General features: G+C 39.2%; 1 pseudogene; it reads right to left on the reverse strand.

Moving 5' to 3' along the window:
- Positions 1–3988: 3988 nt before the first annotated feature.
- Positions 3989–22192, reverse strand: LOC109238639 (annotated as a pseudogene).
- Between the last annotated feature and the right edge of the window lie 382 nt (positions 22193–22574).

The raw sequence follows: 22574 nt of genomic DNA on the forward strand, positions 1-22574 counted from the left end.
ATGACCCGATCGGTCATTTTGCTTTCTAGAATTCTATTCCCCTAAATAAGACTTCCCGCACGTGCTTTTACTATTTTAGGACTTGCGGGGATGGTTAGTTCGCGATTTGGAAGGGTTCGGGTCGAAATCGGAACACTTGGTTCCTTAAGGTTGGCTAAAAAGGCTAAGTTTGAGTTCGGTCAATATTTTGAGCAAACAACCTCAGAATCAGGATTTAATGGTTCTAATAGGTTCGTATGATGATTTAGGACTTGGGCGTATGTTTGAATCGGGTTTTGGATGACCCGAGAGCGTTTTGGCGCCTAATAGTGAAAATTGGTTCTTTGAAGGTTTTTGAAGTTCTTTGAATTTGGTTTGGAGTAGGTTTTGGTGATATCGAGGTCCAAATGGAATTTTAAGACCGGGAATAGTTTTGTAGTATCATTTAAGACTTGCACGCAAAATTTGGTGTCATTCCGAGTAGTCTAAGTATGATTCGACGCGTTCGGAGCGATTTAGAAACTTGAAGTTCATAGTTTGATCCAATTTGGTTTTGGGGTGTGATTCTTGGTTTTGTTGTTGTTTTATGCATTTCAAGAGTTCGAGCAGGTCTTTATTATAGTTACAGACTTGTTGGTATAGTTGGATGGGGTCCCGAGGGGCTCAGGTGTGTTTTGGACCGCCCGGAGCTAAATCTGAGAAACCAGATTTTCCAGTTCTAGGGTCCTTCTTCACGAAAGTGGGAGGGCCATCACGTCCGCGAAGAAGGATTTGGCGTAGTGGGCAAATTTCCCTTCGCGTTCACAAAAGAGCTGTCGCGTTCGTGATGCCCAGTCAGCGTAGGCCTTCGCGAACGCGAGGCTTCTTCCGCGTTCGCGAAGAAGGCCATCACAACTGGGCAGAACGTTGTTTTAAATACGTGACGTAGATATTTTTCTCTCATTTTTCACACACTTGGGTGATTTTGGAGCTTCTAAAAGGGTGATTTTAACCTAGCTATTGAGGGTAAGTAATTCCTACCTAATGTGAGTTTAATACATAGATTATGGGTAGATTTTAACATGTAAATTTGTGGAAATTCATGGGTTAGATGGAAAACCTAGGTTTTTGATAAAAATGAGATTTAACCACGAAATTTGTTATGAAGTTTATCAAAAATTATATATTTGAGTTCATGAGGTTATGGGTAACAACTTTCTTTGAAAATTTTCGAAATCCGGGCACGTGGGACGGGGGTGAATTTTAGGAACCTTACATTTAGGGTTGGGTAATCACTTTAATAGTTGGAATATGAACTTTTGAACATGTATTGATTAGTTTATATACTATTTGAATAGTTTTGGATTGTTCGGTTTGAGCATAATCTTGGACCAGAAAGTAGGCTTTGAGGCGAGATAAGTCTCTTTTCTAACCTTGTAAGAGGGAATTAACCCCATAGGCGAATTATAATTAATATGTGCTCCTATTTGTGGGATCTACATACGTACGGGGTGACGAGAGTCCATACGTAGCTACTAATTATACTATTGTACCTATACCATGCTATACTTGAAATATATATTGCACCCCTACTTATTAATTTAATTGCTTAAGTCATATTGGAAATTGATAAAAGAATTGTAAAAGGTTAAATTCACTTACTTGAAGTTGTGAATGGAACACTTGACCGTTAATGAGAGTTTGTGTTTCTTTAAAATATTTTCTATTTGTGGAGAGGGACGAACGCCTCGGTAGCAGATAGATGCATCTATGGTTCGTGCCGTCCGACCCTCTATAGTGCACAGTTTAAATATTATGTTGGATCTGGCCGTACGACCTCGACATAATTTGCGCATGATAAATCTTTGGAATCCATTTATAATTGATATTGTTATTTACTTGAGACATAAATTGTTAAATGGCGGAAAGTAAACTTGAGATATATTCTTAGCGGAAAAAGTGTATGTCTGTTTTTGAGTTCTCTGTTATATTTATGTAACCCATGCTTAGTTATTATTTTGACATCTTATTGATAGCCCATAGTAAGTGTCAAAGTCGACCCCTCGCCACTACTTCTTCGAGGTTAGACTGGATACTTACTGGGTACATGTTGTTTATGTACTCACGCTACACTTTTGCACTTAAATGTGCAGGATCTGAGGTAGGTGCATCTGGATATCAGTCCGGTGCGCGAACCTGATCCCTATAAGTGAGCTATACCACACGATCTAGAGTAAGAAGAAAGAGTGACATTCCTAAATTCATCCTCCTGCTTATAAGTGTGGTGCACAACACACCCATAAATAAGACTCTACTAGACACGGCTTGTAGACTCCCTAGGACAGAACTGCTCTACGACCCAAATCGACGGGCCGCGATGGGCACCCGGTACCTTACTCAACCGAGTACCAACATGACGTATCTTTATTATCACATCATCATAGGTAAGTGGGCCAGAAGGGGCGTCATGAGATAACCAGAGTAAACATGAGGGAATACTCGACATAGAATGACCCAACCTGATATAGAAACTCATTTGAGTTCATTCAGGCTATACTAAGCTTTCTACAACCTAGAGAAACCATCAGCATAAATGAACATTATGGTATTAGTTATTACTTTAGCCTTTCATGGACGCTATGGAATATCCGTGATACCATCATCTAACAATTCAATCCTTTGTCTATGAACCGGGCTCAGTTCTTTCTTTTAACTTATATCTGAATCTTCTACGGCTGTATGGTTGTCAACATATATGCTGCATTCATGACCCAAACCGATGGTCCGCGACGGGTGCCCGAATCCTACATGTCGAACATCCTTAAGCATGCGTCTAAGATATAAACATGAATAACATACGTGAGGGAAACCTGTCCAAAAGACATATATACATATACATGCGAAATACAGTGGGGCGAGCCGGCAAGGCTGCTATAGACAACTATATACCTAAAACTGGAAGCCGACAAGGCCACATATTATCCAACTATACATAACTGTCTACAGACCTCTATTAGAATATACAAATGTACAACCGATGGGACTGGGCCCCGTCATACCCATATATGCATACAAACATATTGTACCAAGGTCAAAAGCGGCTCCGGATCAAACGGAGCACACCAACTCTCGCTGATCAAGGATTCTAAGGAGGAGGAGTCAGCTCGTCTACCTGCACCTGCGGGCATGAAACGCAGGCCCCGGGAAATAGGGCGTCAGTACGAATAATGTACTAAGTATGTAAGGCATGAAAATCAGTAAATAAAAGACATAGATGAAACATGGAATAAAGAATTCCGCATGTAAGTCCAAATAACTTTGCAAATCCTGCAGCATTTATAATGTCATGCACGTGTGTATAAATGTCGTTTCATGCATAGGTATAGGTGTACATAACATCATCAGGCTTATGAGGGCATCCTATCATATCATCTCGGCCACTGTGGGCAAAATCATCAACATATACCAACTGATCAGGTGGTGGTGCGTATATGATGCCGTAACCTTTTCCCTATCCTATATGTATATACACACATACATATATATGTATATATGTATATACACACATACATATATACTCGTATATAATGTCGTCTGGTCATTGGTCAATGTACTTGTATAAATGAATGCAATGCATGAGAAGTACGTCAATAGAATCTCTCGGAACGTGATAAGACCATTATATCTCTGATTAATATCATGAAACAAACTTTATCAACTTACGTATTTTCTGAGACCCATGAACAGACGATAGAATAATAAGACTGTCACGACCCAAATCTACCATGTCCTGATGGATCCTAACGTGGAACTAGGCAAGCCGACTCATTTATCAAAACAACCCGATATCTCAAAAATAAAGATTTCTTTAAGCTATTTAATTCATAAAACTTCATAAGATAAATCGAAATAACAAAGTGCGGAATGAAAAGCCCGACATCGGGGTGTCACAAGTCATGAGCATCTACTAAGGACTGTTCGATAAGACTAAGACTAATACAGTCTGGATAATACTAATAATATCTAAAGGAGGATAGGAGGGAGAAAAGCAAGGCTGTGATCGCCATGCATCTACCTTGCTAACTCCACAGATCCGCGGCGGATGAAATCAACGCTCGCTAGCACGTCCAGCAACCCCTGGATCTGCACACAAGGTGCAGGGAGTAATGTGAGTACGCCAACTCAGTAAGTAATAAAGGTAAATAAAGACTGAGTAGTAGGAAACACATAAAATCCACATCATGAAATACCAGAAAGTACAACATGCTTTCAAATCAGTATATGAGTCAAATCATCTCGTTTAAAATCCAAATTTCGGTAAAAATCATTTGAAGATATTTTCAACAGTTTCAACAGAGGCTCAATGCAATTTAGAGCAAAAGTGATGAAAATCATAAACAGCCCATCGGGCAAACATCGCTCGTATACAGCCCCTCGGGCAACATGAATCATAAACCGCCCCTCGGGCATAACATCACTCAGAATCAGCCCCTCGGGCAAACCTCAAAGTCACTCGTATATAGCCCTTCGGGCATATCACATATCACTCACTCAGGGTACCCGCGTTCACTAGGGGTGTGCAGACTCCGGAGGGGCTCTTACAGCCCAAGCGCTCTAACAAACCACCTCGTGGCATAAATCAATTAGGCCCTCGGCCTCTCATAATCATAATTCAATAACAACATGTGCGACGCACAGAACGATCCCATAATACCCTCACAAGAACAGGACCTCGTCCTCACTCAGTCAACACCTCTCAAGCCACTCGGGCTATCAGTAAAAAATAGGGTGGTCAGCCCAAAATATCATTTTATGCATCAAAACAGGGTAATAAAGACTGAGTTATGAAAACAGTAAACACAGCATGACTGAGTATGGATCTTAAATCAAAACAGTGAGAGGATAATAAGAAAAGGCCCCTAAGGGTCCAAACAGCTTTGGCATGAGGCCCAAATATGGCATTCAACCCAAGTTTATAGAAATTCTTTCTAAATCACATAAGTATCATAAGGTTTTTAGTCAAATATGCAACTTAATAGTTGCTATGGGATGGACCAAGTCACAATCCCCCACGGTGCACGCCCACACACTCGTCACCTAGCATGTCCGTCACCTCAAAATAGTGAAGCGATGTGAAATCTGTGGTTTCATACCCTCAAGACAAGATTTACAATCATTATTTACCTCAAACCGGTCAAATCCCTACTCTGCGATGCCTCTGCCTCTGGAATCGGCCTCCAAACGTCCCGAATCTAACCAAAAGCAATACAACGCAATCAATATAGGCCAAGGAACCAATTCCACACGAAAAGCTAACAATTTAGACCAAAATCTCAAAATTCACCCCAAACCCGGCCCTCGGGCCCACATTTGGAATCCGAAAAAAATCACAAAACAAGAAACTCCTTTCACTCACGAGTCTATGCATACCAAATTCATCAAAATCCGACAACAAATGGTCCCTCAAATCCTCAAATTAAACTCTCTAATTTCCAAGTCCTAACCCCTCAATTTCATCCCTAATTTCTACCTATTTCATGCTTAAACAACTGAAAATTACCATAATCACAAGTATTGAGCTCAAGTAACTTACCTCAATGTAAACCCCCTTGATTCCCTCTTCGAAACCCTCTAAAAAGCTCCAAGTCCGAACAAGAATGGTGGAAAATAACCCAAATTTTGCGAAGTCTCCAATTTATAGGTTCTGCCCAGCAAAACCGCATCTGCAGTCACATTTCAACATCTGCGGGACCGCTTCTACGAAAACTTCTCTGCTTCTGCGGAATTTTATTAAAAGACCACTTCCGCTTCTGCCACCGCGGTGACCGCATCTGCACTCACCGCAGATGCGGCGACCAAGCCGCACCTGCGATCCCAGTTGCGCACCTGCGCCTCATACCCGCTTATGCGGACCTCGCACCTGCGGAGTGGGAACCACAGGTGCGGTTAAGACATAATCAGTAGCTTCAACTACATTGCCAAATCTCCAAACTCTCCGATAACCATCCGAAATCATCCCGAGGCCCTTTGGACCTCAACCAAAAATACCAACAATTCACATATCAACATACAAACTTAGTCGAACCTTCGAAAAAAACAACATCAAAACACCAAATCACCCTCGAATTCAACCCTAAGAACTTCTAAACTTCCGGATTTTGCAAACGATGCCGAAACCTATCAAAACCTCATCCGAATGACCTGAAATTTTGCACACACATCACAAATGACACTACGGACCTACTCCAAATTTTGGACTTCCATTCCGACCTCGATATCAAAATTTCCACTGCTGACCGAGAATCGTCAAATTTCCAATTTCGCCAATTCAAGCCTAATTCTACCATGGACCTCCAAATCACATTCCGGACGCGCCCTAGTCAAAATCACCTTACGGAGCTAACCGAATCATCAAAAATCACATTCGACATTGTTCACACATAAGTCAACATCCGGTTGACTTTTCTAGCTTGAAATTCTAAATAGGAGACTAAGTGTCTCATTTCACACCAAAACCACTTCGGACCCGATCCAACCAACACGATACCATGAAATACAGTTGAGGAACACATAAAGAAGCAGAAATGGGGAAACGGGGCTATAACTCATGAAACGATCGGTCGGGTCGTTACAATGACTTATGGGAAAACAAGAATATAGGCACTTCTAATACTTCTATAAATAGAGTCATTTATGGAAGTTGTGCATTTGCTCATTTTGTTTGTGTCGTATAGATCATGCCAAAAGGAAAGAAGGGATAGCCTAAATATACCTGAGTCGATTTTCTTGACAATCCCTCGAACACACGTTAATTGCGTCAAAACACGTGATGACAAGATCACAGTAGGGGAAACTCCGTATGAAATGCTCGAAGCAATAATGTTGCTATGCAAAGATAATATTGGCTAAAACTCTTTCTTAATAACATTGCTATGTTCCTTGGCTGAAACTCTCTTAAGAGATTAGAAAGTGATTTGAATTATAACGTTGCTATGTTCTTGCTAACCTTCCCGATAGCTCAGGATTATGCAAAATACTTCTCAAGGGGAAAATTGTGACTACCGAGATGGGGTGGCACTGGAAGTAGGGTCAAAGCTTTCGTGAAGCTACGACCAAGGCTAGTGCCAGTTTTTCAAGGTAAGGGTACCCCGTCTCGGCATCGATTAAGGTTTTACTAATGTTAGATGGGAGATTGCGTACCTTTTTCTTCTCGAACCAGGACTGCACTCACCGCTACTTCAGATAAGGCGAGGTAAATGAGGAGACATTCCCCAGGTTCTGCTTTGGTGCAAGCAATGATGGTGATGATAGATAAGTCTTTAACTCCTTCAGGGCTTAAACGCACTCGGAAGTCCACAGGATACTGTTTTCCTTCTTGAGTACGCCGAAAAACTTATGACACCTGTCAGATGATCGTGAGATGAATCTTGACAATGCGGCGATGCGGCCGGTCAGCTTCTGAACCTGCTTTTTGTTGGTTAAGTGTTCTAGTATTCCCCCTATGGCTTTGATTTGGTCGAGATTGACCTTGATGCCTCTTTGTGATACTAGGAAACCCAAGAATTTTCCGGAGGTTACGCCGAACGCACACTTCTCAGGGTTTAGTTTCATCCCGTATCGCATGAGTATGTCGAAGGCCTCTTTCAGGTGGTCGATGTGATCTTCTTTCCTTCTGGACTTGACCAACATATCGTCTATGTAGACCTCCATGGTCTTGCCGAGTTGGTCTTTGAACATTCTCGTCACCAACCTTTGGTATGTCGCCCCCGCCTTTTTCAGTCCGAAAGGCATCACCCTGTAGCAATACGTTCCCTGGTGGGTGATGAAGGTTGTCTACTCCTGGTCCTCCTCTTCCATGAGGATCTGGTTATAACCCGAGTATGTATCTAAGAAGCTCAGCAATTCGTGCCCAGCTGTTGTGTCAATGAGCTGGTCGATATGAGGTAGCGGGAATGAGTCTTTTGGGCATGCTTTATTCAAATCTGTAAAGTCTACGCACATCAGCCATTTTCCGTTCTTCTTTTTCACCATGACCACTTCGGTGAACCATTGGGGGTATTTTGATTCCCTGATGGAGACGTTTTCGAGCAATTTTTTAACCTCCTCACGGACTGCATCGTTTATTGTGGAGTTGAACTTTCCCCTAACTTGCCTGACTGGGGGGGGGAGGGGTAGAGTGGGTCGACGTTCAACTTGTGTGTCGCTACCTCCTCGGGATATCTAGCATGTCTATAGAGGAAAAGCAAACAAGTCTATGTTATTAGTTAGGAAATGATGGAATTTACCTAGTTTTTGAAGCTTGTGGCCGATATAGGCTTTCTTGATGTGGTCGTTATCATCAAGTTGGACGGGGTCGATGTCTTCTACGGTTGATCCCGTGGCCTCTATGGTTTCGGGGTCTTTGATGACATCCGCTCTTTCATCACTGCTCGACCGCGACCCTATTAATTGCTATGCCTCTTTTGCTTCGCCCTTCAATTGTTGGGTGTACGTGCAATCCTGGGTGATGCGATAGCATTCTCGGGATATGCGTTGTTCTCCTCGTATGCTGAACACTCCCCATGGGTGGGAAATTTGATAACTTGGTATAAGCTGGAGGGGATGGCCTTCATAGCGTGTATCCAGGGTCGACCTATTATGGCGTTATACGCCGTCTCCTGGTCCATGATGTGGAATGTGGTTTCCAGAGTGATGCCGCCTGCCAAGACGGGGAGTGTGATTTCTCCAGATGTTCGTTCAACTGCATTGTTAAAACCGGTTAGCGTGATGTAGCGTGGCACTATCTTATCCTCGAGTTTCATCTGTGCAAGTACTCGAGGGTGGATAATGCATGCGCCGCTCCCATCGTCCACCATAATGCGCTTTACATCTGTATCAAATATTCGAAAGTGATAACAAGAGCATCATAGTGAGGGAAAACCAAATCGTGGGTATCTGACTTATCGAAGATGATACTTTCTTCGAGTTCGTCGTACCGTTCATGAGTGATCGACCGTTTGAGTTTGTGGGTCGTGATGAACTTCACACTATTGATCGATGCATTGTCGCCACCTCCAATGATCACTTAGATGGTGCGAGTTGGTGAGGGTGGTTTTAGAGGCCCCTAGTGTTTTTCATGTCCTCGAGCGAAGTTGGCCCTTCCTCGATCGCTCATCAACTCTTTTAAGTGCCCTTGGTGAAGCATGTTCACGACCTCCTACCTTAGAGCGATGCAGTCCTCGGTTTTATGTCCTCGCTCCTGGTGGAATTCGTAGAGGGCGTTTAACTTCCTGGTGCTTGGGTCGGACCTCATCTTTTGTGGCCACTTCACTTTTGGGCCGACCTTCTTCAACACGTAGACTATTTCTGAAGGTGACACACAAAAATTGTGAGCGGATAATAAAGGGGGCATACCTTTCTCGCTCCGGTGAGTCCTGTCCTTGGCCTAGATGGACCTTCTTCGTGATGGGAGGGGGGCATGATGGCGCCCCTGATATATGGTTGATGCCTTTCTTGATTGGGTCATGGAGCTGCTAGATCTCTTCCGGCATCGTCTCGGTCTTTCCTGGACTTGGCTTGTACCAAGGTCAACCTAGTGGTTGGGGGATATTTCATAAGCCGACTCAGTAACTTTCTGGTCACCCTCGAACCGTTTCTGTTCAGCCCATGTTGGAAAGCTGCTACAGCCATGCCTTCTGATACATTTGGTAAGGTCATCCTTACACGGTTGAATCGATCGAGGAAGCCCCTCAGTCCCTCTCCAGGTGATTGTTTGATGGAAAATATATCGTTCACCCTTGCCTCCGCCTTTTAGCTCCCGTTACGAACTTGTCGGCCATCTCTTAGAATGTTTCAATTGAGCATACGGGCAGCTGTGAATACCAAGTTAATGTGCCTCTGATGAGAATTTCGCCGAACTTTTTCAACAAGATGGAGGATACTTGTTCTTTGGCGAGATCGTTGCCCTTTATCGCGGTGACGTAGTGAATCACATGATCTTTAGAGTCGGTCGTACCGTCGTATATTTTTAAGTAAGGCGGCATTTTGAAGGTCTTGGGTATGGCATGCGAGGCAGCTTCATTACTGTAGGGTTGTTCCACGAACCGACCAGCATCTCTTTTTGGTAAGAGTTTTGGGGCACCCGATATTTTGTCTACCCTTTCTTGAAGCTTTTTATTTGATCTCGAAGCATTTTGTTTTTGTTTTCCATTTCTTCCATCTTCCTCAGAATGTCTGTGAGGGTGTCGTCACCTGCATTACTAACATTGTGAGTGATACCTGTTATTGGAGGGAGAGGGTCGTGCTGCTCGACCGTTATTGGTGCAATGCAAGTCCTTGCATTTTCTTTGATTGCTTTTTTGGCGGGCTTGTCGAGGATGCAGGTCAGCGTGTTTGTCAACTAACACTACTGGTGGCACCACTTCTGTTGTGGACGTGGAAGCTCCTTTTGTGGGACGTTGTGATACTACCATGAGTGAGGGGTGAGCCACTCCGCCTGGGAGAGGCATTTGGCGTTACATCTTCACCCTCCGTTTCAGAAACCTCGTTGGTGGTGTTTAAGAGGTTGGTGATGAGATCGGCCACTGCCTTCATCCTTTCTTCTCCGTTACCTGCCATGTTAGATCTGTGTGTACAAGAGAGTGGGGGTTTGCGTTTTTTTGTGTGCTGGTTATAGATCTAGAAGAAACTAAGATTTTAACTAGGAAATCTCCACAGACAGTGCCAAATTGTTTGACCAAAAAGTATGGATCTTTGATTAAACTAATTAAATTTATATAATGAGGGGTTAAACCTAGTTAATGATAATAACTTCAGATCTTAAATCGATTAATATGAACCATGTAGAGCAGCATTGAAAGAAGGTTAAATGCAACGTGCATTTAATGTTTCAAGACCATTAATGAAGAGGGAATGTCAAGCAATAAATAACAATAAATGACATTAAAGTAAATAGAGAGAATAATTAACCCAATATTGAATGAGTTTGATGATTCCTCCTTCTAAAAATGATGAATGATAGACAAATACTAAAATATTGGGACCCTTCTCGGATCTGATGGAAAATGTGAGGAATAATAGATAATCCAATCTCTTTGGAAAGGTAATATTTGTATTCTATCTAGAGAAAGTCTGTTTTTCAAAGAATGTTCTTATCAGAGAATAATACATGCCTTTCACCTTATGTCTCGTTCTATTTATAAGGGACATGCCCCCCATTAATGTCACGACCCAAACCGATAGGCCGCGACGGGCACCCGGTGCCTTACTCAATCGAGTACCAACGTTACATATCTTTCTTATCGTACTATCATTGGAAAATGGGCCAAACGGGCCGTCATGGGCTAACCAGAAAAAACATCTACTTAATATAGGACGACCCAACCTGATATAAAAATTTATACATATGACGTACGAGCCTATAAGGCCAAAATAGTCACTCGTACACTGAACATAGGCCGACAAGGCCATACAATCTCATATACATGACATATGTCTACAAGCCTCCAAGTACATAAACGTCATGAGGCCGGGACAGGGCCCCGACATACCAATCAGTACATGTACTAATCATACTAACCAAATAAGCAACTCCGGAGCAAATGGAGCGCACCAACACCTTCTGCTAAGCTGATAGCCTACTTGGAGGACTCTCAACCTGTCTATCGGGACCTGCGGGCATGAAACGCAACGTCCCCAGGCAAAAGGGACGTCAGTACAAATAATGTACTGATACGAATCAGTAAATAATAGACATAAGAGAAACATGGAGTAAAAGACTCGACATGTAAGTCTGAATAGCTATGCGAATCATTTAATATTTGAAATGTCATGAATATGCATATAAATGTCATACCATGCATAGGTATATGTGTACATAACATCATCAAGCCTCTGAGGGCATCCCATCATATCATCTCGGCCACTGTGGGCAAATCATCAACGTATACCAGCTGATCAGGTGGTGGTGCGTATATAACGCCGTAACCTTTTTCCATATATATATATATATATATACACATACTCATACATACATATATATGCGTATATAATGCCATCTGGTCATGGGTCAACGTAAATGAATGCAATGCATGAGAAGTACGTCAATAAAATCTTTCGAAGTGTCATAAGACCATTATGACTTTGATTAATATGATGAAATAAAATTTATCAACTTACGTATTTTCTGAGACCCATGAACAGATGATAGAATAATATGACACATGGGGAATCAAGAACATAAGCGTCTCTAGTATTTCTATGAATAGAGTCATTTATGGAAATTGTGCATTTGCTCGTTTCGTTTGTATCGTATGGATCATGCCAAACAGAAAGAAGGGATAGCCTTAACATACCTGAGCCGATTTTCTTAGCAATCCCTCTAACATACGTCAATTGCGGCAAATCACATAACGGCGGATCGAAGTAGGGGAAAATCCGTATGATATTCTTGAGAAGAATTATCACTGTACTTCCTTAGAATCGCAAAATCCCGTTGCTATTACGCCGTATAATTTCGTATGAAATTTTGCTTAACCAAGAACTCCCGGTGCTGTTACAATATGTAGTCTTGGTGAATTTTCAAATCCCCTCCAATGAATTTTGATCTCAATTGAAGATAAGTGTAAAGATGACGAACTTCTCTTCTACGTGTAAAGTAGGCACCATATGTGTTATGATTCATCATACATATTGGTGCCACTTTGGCTTATCTTTAATGCCATGTGGCAGCCCCAAAGGAGATACTTATCCACTTAATTATCATAATTAATACAATAATTATCCCCACAATTAATCAATTATTCACATAATTAAAAATTTTCTCAAATTACTTAAAATACTACTCATTTTTAGCAAACCTTATACCTCACTATAACGGTCATGTGTTACCTTATATGGCACTAGTCCATAAATACCGGGTATTATAGCTTAGACCGTATTTTACCCCAAATTACCAAACTTCGACGAAACTCATCTTTTTCGATTTGCTTACCCTCTCACCTTCACGAATTTACTTATCACTTGTTTGAAATAACGTAATACTTATAATCCCAAAATAATCTCATTCCCGAACATATGTCGCTTAACTTACGACGAAATATTTTAACGTACAAAAATTGCGGGATGTAACATCTTATTTTCGAGCTTATATCAATTTACTTATGGCGTACTTCCACGTATGAAAACATGGGGTGTAACAATTAACCCTAAAAGTACAGGTACAGAGAATATTCAATGGATTATTCTCTTAAAGATCCTGCTACTAAACTAGCTGTTACTGCCCCTTCTGATACTTGACCTCGGCCATGATTGACTGCTCGACGGTGAGTCCTACTGGTTACTAGTCGACCTCGGCCAAACTACTTTTGGTAATACCACTTCATGTCGAATATCTTTAGACAGATTTTGACCCATATAATTATCATCATAGTTTTATGACTTTTATGTTATGTACAAGTGTATTACATTGTTACATTAAGTTGACATAGTAAATAAAATAAAAAGTAACTAAGTCTAAAAATTTGTAAAGATGTCAAATCTTAATAATTAATTATAACTGAATCAAGTGTAATATTGATAGTGTAAGAAGATCTACACTATCAATAAGCAGATTCTAATTTCATTATTTTATGGAGTCATAACTCAATAAAAATAAAATATCATTTCAATTAATAGCATGTTTAACCAAGCTTTTAAAATCAGTTTATTCTAAAAAGTATTTTTGTCAAAAGTGTTTTTCAAAAAAGTACTTTTTATAAGAAGCAGCTTGTATTTGGCTACTTAATTTAAAAAATACTTTTGAGCAACAATTAGTATTTGTCCAGGCTTTAAATATAGTACTTCTAAGCTTATTTTTCTCAAAAGTACAACAATAACATATTCAGTATAATTCCATAAGTGGGGTCTGAGGAGGGTAGTGTATACGCAGACTTTACTCCTACATTATGAAGATAGAAAGGTTGTTTCCGAAGACCCTCGGCTCAAAAGTGCTTTTAGAAACAAGCTACTTTTTTCTGCTTCTCAAAAATTATTTCTACTTTTATTCAAAAGCATTACTTTTTTCTAAAAGCTTGATCAGGCACCTTAATTTTGGAGAAAAAAAATATTTTTGACCAAAAAAAGTATTTTTGCCCAAAAATAGCTTGGTCAAACAAGATATAAGTGTGTCAAGCCTTATTTTGAGATTGTTTGACTTAATTTGAAAAGTAAATTCATTGTGTACTCTTTCTTCATAATTAGATTCGCAGGTTAAGAAGTTCCTTGTTCCTGATACCAAACAATTCCAATTAAATGGTAAAACCCGCATGCAGATTAGGAAAAAGACAAGTATCAACATGGTCAAATAAGAAATTTTCTGAAACTAAAGTTAACAAACTGTTTTCTCGAAATTAAAAAAATAATTAAAAAAAAGTCACACAACTTGACAAGTGTAAAAAAACTATTTTTTGACTTTTGGTGCAATATTTGGTAAGTTAGGCTAGGTATCCAACTACTTGATGAGAGCTATTTCACCTGCAATTCTATATTCATATTTTCATATGATTTTCTGAGTTCTCCTCCTTTCTTCTGCATTGTTTTAACTTCAAAGAAAACAACAGTAAGTGTGATTTGCTACCGAACTTTGTGTTCGCTGAAACACTGGGGTTTGAAGTACCACTACACCAGTGTGTAATTCGTTCTATCCTGGGAGAAAATAATCCACAACCTTGGGTACTAGGAAGGGTTAAATTCCCTAAGGAAACAATATGAATTCAGTGGGCTCGGATTAACTTCTGTTTCGTTTATATTTCTGTTTATATGTTATTTTATTTTTTCCAGAATTATTTTACAAATCCAGTATTTTAACAAGCTTAAGGAGTTTAAATTTATTTTCTATATTTGTGTTATATTCACTGTTCCGGAGATTAAAACCTTTGTGGATTTCTACATTTTAACGTTTGTTTGTGTCATTCTTTTACAGAAATGACTAATGACAACGGGAACCAGGCTGTTCCAATGGTGACTCTCAATGCATCGACAAGCCGAACACCAACGTTGGCACCGGCAGAAAAACCCGAAAAATTTTCGGGATTGATTTCAAGCGGTGGCAGCAGAAGATGTTCTTCTACTTGACTACTTTAAGTCTACAAAAGTTCATTAAGGAAGATGTTCCTGTTCCGTCCGATGAATCTCCAGAGAATGAACGCTTTCTCGTGATTGAGGCGTGGAAGCATTCTGATTTTCTATGCAAGAATTACATTATTAGCGGACTGGAAGACGATCTGTATAACGTCTATAGTAATGTGGAGACGTCAAAAGAACTGTGGGTTGCGCTTGAAAGAAAATACAAAATTGAAGATGTCGGGTTGAAGAAATTCTTTGCCGCTAAATTTTTGGACTACAAAATGGTGGATAGCAAGTCTGTTATTACCCAAGTCCAGGAATTGCAAGTGATTATTCACGATCTCCTTGCTGAAGGTATAAGTCAAATTAATACTGATGTTGAAAGTATTAATTTTATTATTTTTACTAATAAAATTTTCATTGAAGGTCTTGTCATCAATGAAACATTCCAAGTTGCATTGATGATTGAGAAGTTGTCTCCTTTGTGGAAGGACTTCAAAAACTACTTGAAACACAAACGCAAGGAGATGCCCCTTGAAGATCTCATTGTTCGGTTGAGAATCAAAGAGGACAATAAAGCTACTGAAAAGAGAGGCAGTGGAAACTCAACAATAATGGGAGCAAACATTGTTGAGGATACTTCTCAAAATAAGAGAAAGAGGAAGCAAGCTTCTGGACCGAAAGCAACCCAAGCAAGAAGCAGTTCAATGGAAATTGCTACAGCTGCGGGAAAGCTGGACACAAATCTACAGATTGTCGTGCTCCGAAGAAAGACAAGAAGAAGGGTCAAGCAAACATGGTTGAAAAGCACGAAGAGGTTGATGACTCATGTACTATGCTTTCTGAATGCAACCTGGTGGTAAATCCTAAGGAGTGGTGGATTGATTCTGGAGCCACTCGCCATGTTTGTGCTGTTAGAAAAGCGTTTGCTACATATGCTCCTGTTGGACCCGAAGAGACGCTTTCTATGGGAAATGCTGCAACGACCAAAATTGAAGGATGTGGGAAGATATTTCTGAAACTGACTTCTGGAAAGGTGGTGACTTTGAACAACGTCCTTCATGTTCCCGAGATTAGGAAGAACTTAGTCTCTGCTGGACTTCTTGTTAAGAACGGTTTGAAGTGTGTCTTTGTATCCGATAAGGTTGTAATAAGTAAGAATGAAATGTTTGTAGGAAATGGTTACCTCACTGAGGGCCTTTTCAAGCTGAATGTATGGTTGTTGAGAATAATAATAAAATTTCAGCTTCGTCTTACTTACTTGAGTCAAATGAATTATGGCATATACGTTTGGATCATGTCAATTATAAAACCTTGCGGAAAATGATTAACTTGGAAGTATTGCCTACGTTTGAATGCGACAAATCAAAATATCAAATATGTGTGGAATCTAAGTATGTAAAATATCCTTATAAGTCAGTTGAAAGGAATTCAAATCCTTTAGACTTAATTCACACAGATATTTGCGACATGAAGTCAATACCATCTCGCGATGGAAAAAAGTATTTCATAACTTTTATTGACGACAGTACTCGATATTGCCATGTTTACTTAATAGTAAAAAATGAAACAGTAGACGCATTCAAGCAATACAAAAATAAAGTTGAAACGTAACATAACAAGAAAATCAAAATGATAAGAAGTGATAGGGGTGGTGAATATGAATCTCCTTTTGAAGAAATATGTTTAGAATATGGAATTATTCATCAAACAACGGCCCCTTACACTCCCAATCCAATGGGATTGCGAAAAGAAAGAATCATTCATTAAAGGAGATGATGAACGCATTGTTGTTAAGTTCTGATTTGCCACAGAACTTGTGGGGGGAAGCCGTTCTTACGGCTAACCGGATACTAAATCGAGTACCCCATAGCAAAACACAATCCATTCCATATGAAAAATGGAAAGGAAGGAAGCTCAACTTGAATTATTTTAAGGTGGGGGGGTGTTTGGGAAAAGTGCAAGTTACTAAACCCAAAAGGGTAAAAATAGGACCGAAAACCGTTGATTATGTTTTCATAGGATATGCGGCCAATAGTAAAGCATATCGATTTCTGGTTCATAAATCAGAAAATTCCGACATTCATAATAATACGGTTATAGAATCAGATAATGCTGAGTTCTTTGAAAATATATATCCTCAAAAACCGATGCCTTACCACTTGGCTATACTCCATAGGCCTGTTTTGGACGGTAGGAACGGGGAGAGGGGGAAGGGAGAAGCAGGGCTCGAAGAACGAGCCGTGCAAGGACGAGGGGATATAGCAAGTAAGCAGCAAGGTTCTCCCCTTAGGACCGACTACAACAAGCTCGCGACTCTAATAGAAAGAAAGGGTTATAAAAAGGAATGTGAGTCGATTGGTGAAAGATCTAAACGACCTCGGGAAGAAACAAAAGAAAGTACATTTAATCAAGAGGATCCAAGACGTAGTAAACGTCAAAGAACGTCTACTTCGTTTGGACCAGATTTTGTGACTTTCTTATTGGAAAATGAGCCTCGAACATTTAAAGAAGCTTCTTCAGAATCATTATTTTGGAAAGAGGCAGTCAATAATGAAATTGAATCCATATTGAACAACCATACATAGAAATTGGTTGATCTTCCTCCTGGAATAAACATTTGGGTTCTTAATGGATTTTTAAGAGAAAAATGAAAGATGATGGCACTATTGATAAATTTAAGGCAAGACTTGTAGTTAAAGGGTATAGACAACGAGAAGGTCTTGACTACTTTGATACATACTCTCCAGTTACAACAATTACGTCTATACGGATGTTAGTAGCATTAGTTGAAGTGTATGGTCTTGAAATTCATCAAATGGACGTTAAGACGACCTTCTTGAATGGAGATTTGGAGGAAGAAATCTACATGGAACAACCTGAAGGGTTTGTGGTTCCAGGTAAAGAAAAGAAGGTATGTAGACTTGTTAAGTCCCTTTACGGACTAAAACAAGCACCCAAACAATGGCATGCGAAATTTGACCAAACAATGTTGTCAAATGGTTTTAAGATAAATGAATGTGATAAATGTGTGTACATTAAAAATGTTCAAAATCACATAGTCGTTGTTTGCTTATATGTGGATGATATGCTAATAATGAGCAATGACATTGCCAACATAAATGCGACTAAGCGTATGCTAACTGGCAAGTTTGATATGAAGGACTTGTGAGTTGCTAATTTAATTCTGGGGATTAAGATCCATAAAACTCTCAAGGTCACAATCTCATTATATTAAGACAGTACTTGAAAAATTCAAGCACTTAGGGTTTAAAGTTGCAAAGACTCCAATTGACGTTTGCATTAGCAAAGAACAAAGGCCAAAGCATATCACAATTGGATTATGCTGGTGTGTTGGGATGCTTAATGTATATCATGAATTGTACACGAACAGATATAGCTTGTGCTATAAGTAAATTGAGTCGATATACGAGCAATCCAGGTCAATCTCATTGGATGGCAATGAAACGAGTTTGGGGATATTTAGAACATACCCAGGGCTTTGCTTTGCACTACAGTAAATATCATGCGGTGATTGAGGGATACTGTGATGCAAATTGGATCACCGATTCAACTGATTCTACATCCACAAGTGGATATGTATTCACTATTAGTGGAGGAGCGGTATCTTGGAAGTCGTCCAAACAAACTTGTATTGCCCGCTCTACAATGGAGGCTGAATTCATAGCCTCTAAAGCCGGTGAAGAAGCTGAATGGCTCCGGAATTTCTTGGAAGACATTCCATTTTGGTCCAAACCGTTGGCACCAATATGTATACATTGCGATAGTCAAGCGGCAATTGGAAGGGCTGGGAGCGTTATGTATAACGGTAAATCTCGTCATATACGACGAAGACATAAAACCGTTAGGCAATTACTCTCTAGAGGAATTATCACGATTGACTATGTAAACTCAAGCGATAATGTGTCTGATCCACTTACAAAAGGCCTAACTAGAGAGGTAGTTGAGAAATCATCGAGGGGAATGTGACTATGGCCAAGAACAAGTCATTGTGGCGGTAGCTCTACCTAGAAGACTGGAGATCCCAATATCTTGGTTCAAGGAGATCAAACAAAGTCATTAATGACGGTTCAACATTGTTAACTAAAATTTTGGTCCATTCTCGTGATGAGACAATGTTCAGTACCAAGGATAAAGCATTAAGGCTTTTTAATGATTTCTAAATTTGATACAGGGTATATCAAATAGTGTATCTACGGGATGACACGTTTAGGAATCACCTATGTAAGTGTGAAGTGTTAGCCGCTTCAAGGAGAATTTTGTAAGGCCAGTTTTCTATGCACTTATGAAATCAGGCGGTTTTCATGGCTGAAACGAACACAACAATGAGAACCAAAGACAGTTAAGGGTTGATTGTGTGACTTATGGTTGTCTAGGTATACACCAAAGTTCGACGGTTCAAAGATATCAAATCTGCCAATTGACCGAGTATATCCGACATAAGTTCACTACGGAAAGTTCAAGTGGGGGATTGTTGAGGTTTTAAGCTAGAATAGGCTTAAAAGAAGGTGAACGGAAAATGGAGGGAAAATGAAATATTTGAGTTTCATTTGAGATTCCCTCCTTGACAAGGGACATTGTCCCATATTGGAAGAGGAAAGAGTTTTTGATGATCAGTATATATATAATTGATGTTCTTCTAGCTCTTAAAGAGTTAAGAAGAAGGCAAGCCTCGCCTCGTCGCTCGCTCGGCTCGGCTTCGGCTTCGGATTTGGATTTGAATTTGGTCAAATGATCGATTGGTTGATTAATTTTTTGGACCAAATTTATTTGTTTATTGTAAATATTAACAGAAATGTTATTAAATATCTTTTTTTTTTGTAAACGGAAAATTAATATTAAATCCAACGAATATTAATCGTTATCCCTTATCAGTTTTCCGTTTTCCGTTTTTGTAAGGGAAAAGTTAAGGTTCCTCTTCAATTCCCGGTTTATTGTTGCGTAAATAGCCATTTATTTTATGACATTTATGTTATGGCCGTTTTACATAAACAGCCCTTCTGAAGAGTTGCACCTTTTCAGTTTGAGCTCAACATTGGCTATAAATATCAGTCCATTCTCTCAGATTTTCCATACGATTTTCTGAGTTCTCATCCTTTCTTCTGCATTGTTTTAACTTCAAAGAAAGCAATTGTAAGTGTGATTTGCTACCGAACTTTGTGTTCGCTGAGACACTGGGGTTTGAAGTACCACTACACCAGTGTGTAATTCGTTCTATCCTGGGAGGAAATAATCCACAACCTTGGGTACTGGGAGGGGGTTAAATTCCTTAAGAAAACACTGTGAATTCAGTGGGCTCGGATTAACTTCTGTTTCGTTTATATTTCTCTTTATGTATTATTTTATTTTCTCCAGAATTATTTTACAAATACAGTATTTTAACAATTATAGAGTAGCACTTTTCCATTTTTGGATTAATTTAACTTTAAGAGAAGATTCTATAAAAGAATAAAGAGCCTATCTTCTTCTTTCTTTCCAAATCCAAATACAATGGGATGGGGATCCTTCTATTTCTGCTACTATGCCTCCTGTTTATTGTTTAGTTCAGTTACTATTTTTTTCTTGCAAACAACAAGGGGGGGGGGGGGGGTGTTGTTGAAGATTAAAAGTAGAATCAGGTCGATGTGAGGGGACGTGTTGAAGATAATTAAGTAAATAAAAGTATATTATCTCTAACAGTTTAAACTTTAGATAAGATGATCATAAAATTTAACGGTACCTTCCAATGTTGAATTCCATCCGCAATGAGTCAATACTCCACCAATTGCAGGGTGTGAAAGTATAAGCACTTGAGGAGCCCATCCTCTAATCAAAACTCCTCTTTCTTTGATTCTTTCCTCAAATCTATTCTCAAGAATCCATTTCTCTAAATCATTTAATTTATCACCTCCTCCTAATACTCATACAAAAGGCCTATTTGACTCTTCTAAACCAAGACCAAGTTCCACCATTTGCAATAATGTCAAACGAGATAAACTTCCAAGACTTACATAAACCACAGATTCTGTTTCAAAACCATCTAACCATTTCAAGCAATCTTGGTTAGTAATTTCAGTTTTATTACCCCTCGTAACCAAATCTTCATTTTCCTTATTACATAAAGAAACAGGACCAACACACCATACTTTTTTACCTCTAGCTTTCCTATATTCTTTCTCATACACTAATTCCAACTCCTCAAAACTATTAACAATTACACCATAGGATAATTCCTCAGCTGATCTGATTTGTTCAGTAACTTCTTTCAATACAGAAGAACTAACAGAACTAGTATTTTTCGTCGATCCGAAAACCTGAGCTTTAGTTAATTCAACTCTATCAAGTAAATCAGGAACAACAAAATACTCAGAATCTGAGGTTATATTTTCAAGAATGTTGGAGGAAAGTATTTTATAGGAACATAAAAGTGAGAAACAACAAGTACCATGAAAAACAATTCTTGGGATATTAAAATTTTGTGCAATTTGAGTAGTCCAAGGAAATCCCATATCTGAAATAACACAACTTGGTTTTGGATTTATTCCTTCTAAGAGATCTTCAACTTGTTGTTTCAGCATACTAATTGCAGCAAAAAATTTTGAAGCTAAGTCAAGAGAAGAAGCATGTCAATATTTTCACAACCTTCTGGTAATCCTACTTCTACACTTGGAAATTTGAGTGTTACAATTCGGATTCTTAGACCGGATTTTATGGCACGAGTAATTGTTGCATTGAAACGATTGGCGTTTACTGGAGTGGTGATGATGGTGGTGATGGCGCCGCGATTTGCTAGAAGTTTAGCTATGTCTATCATAGGGATCATGTGGCCTGGAGCCATTAAAGGGAATAGTATGAAATGAAGTTTGTGCACTTGAGTTGCCATGGCAAAAGAAGGATATCGCTCGAAGATCTTAGTATTGAGGGTTTTGAATTCTTGATTTTAAGCTATAAAAACAACTGTATAGTTGTTATAGATGCAATTGGTTCACCTATTGAGAAGATACTAGGGATGCAACAAAGTGGATAGTATTTGGCTTTTGTGGTTATCTTAAATTTGGGAGGAATTTTCTTGATATTACAGTAGAAGTGAGCAAATTGTAGACTTTTACTCTCTTTTCTTTTGTTTGTGTGATAATTATAATGTTCGATCAGTTTGCGCCCATGTCGACTATATCACTTGGTACTTAGTATCTTTCATCATTATAGGGGTTAATTTCACAAATAGTTATATAACTATGATTTTTTTTCACTAAAGTCATATAATTTTGTTTTCTCACACAAAAATCATATAACTATGAGTATTTTTTCACTAAAGTCATATAACTTTGTCTTTTCACACAAAAATCATACAACTATGATTTTTTTTTAAAACCAAAATCATAATTATATTTTCTCACACAAAAATATAATTTTTCAGTAGTATTTTTTTATTTTTTAGATTTTTATTTTCTTATTTTCAGCATAATAAATAATAATCCAATTAAAATAGGAATGACCCAACCCGACCTGGCCCACCCGATATATATATATATATA

The sequence above is a fragment of the Nicotiana attenuata genome, unplaced genomic scaffold, assembly GCF_001879085.1.
Source record: "Nicotiana attenuata strain UT unplaced genomic scaffold, NIATTr2, whole genome shotgun sequence".
Taxonomy (NCBI): domain Eukaryota; kingdom Viridiplantae; phylum Streptophyta; class Magnoliopsida; order Solanales; family Solanaceae; genus Nicotiana; species Nicotiana attenuata.